The sequence below is a fragment of the Crassostrea angulata genome, chromosome 2 (assembly GCF_025612915.1).
Source record: "Crassostrea angulata isolate pt1a10 chromosome 2, ASM2561291v2, whole genome shotgun sequence".
Classification (NCBI taxonomy): Eukaryota; Metazoa; Mollusca; class Bivalvia; order Ostreida; family Ostreidae; genus Magallana; species Magallana angulata.
Window position 1 is genome coordinate 56425210 of NC_069112.1, and position 1242 is coordinate 56426451.

Here is a 1242-nt window from a genome sequence, read left to right on the forward strand (position 1 = left end):
CAACACAGAAAATCCCAAGTCTCTATCTTGAAGCGTTTTTGAAAAACGCCCTGGACAAAATCACTTTTTTTGAAATTTAAAAATTGACGTAACGTAAAAACAAAAGTGACGTCGCAGTTAAAAATTTGACATCTCTGAGGCACAATAATGCCTAATAATCCCTGAAAGTTTCATGTATATCCGTTGAAAACTTTTTGAGATATTAAGCTTTAAAAAAGTCAGAAAAATAAAGAAAAAGAAAAAAAATAATAACTAGAGCAAAGCTCGTTGCAAAGCAACGAGTGGGTCTTCCGTTAATGTCGGAAGTAAAGCTGAAAGTTCCTGTAAGAAGCAGAGCTCTTAAACTAGTAACAAGAGAAAGTAAAATAAAAAGATGAAAAAATCGAATAATTCCTGGTACGACTTAACAAAATACGAATGATTTTAGGTACAACTTAACAAAAACCTTTTGGATTTTAAGAACGACTTAACAAAAAAAATCCGAATGTGTTCAAGTACGACTTACCAATTATTTTTGGTACGAGTTAACTTTACTATGAACATTACGCTATTTCTTAAACCAAGGACGCGGAATCAAAGTTTCCGGAAAAATCAATTTTTAAACTCCGATATCTCTGTAATGCATCGTCCGATTTTCAAACGGATTTCAGTTTCAGATTCAGCATGACCAACTCTACAAACTTCGTAAACATTTGAAATTGAAACGAAAAATTCGAAAAATCGAAAATTTTAAAACACTTCCGGTTTGGACCGGAAGTGACGGAAACTAAAATCCAGCCTTATGTCCAAATAAAAACGATCAATGCTTCAACACAGAAAATTCCAAGTCTGTATCTTAAAGCGTTTTTGAAAAACGCCCTGGACAAAATCACTTTTTTAAAATTTACAAATTGACGTAACGTAAAAAGGAACGTGACGTTGTAGTTGTAAATTTAACATCTTTTGGGCACAATAATGCTTCATCATCCCTGAAAGTTTCATATAAATACGTTGAAAACTTTTTGAGATATTAAGCTTTGAAAAAGTCAGAAAAATAAAGAAAAAGAAAAAAAATAATAATAAAAAGAAACAATAGAATAACAAGAGGGTCTTCCGTTGGAAACGGAAGACCCTAATAAAAAGAAACAATAGAAAAACAAGAGGGTCTTCCGTTGGAAACGGAAGACCCTAAAAATAAACTAAACCTGATGAATCGGTGATTTACAGTAAAATTATATATAATATTTAAAAGCATAGAAATTG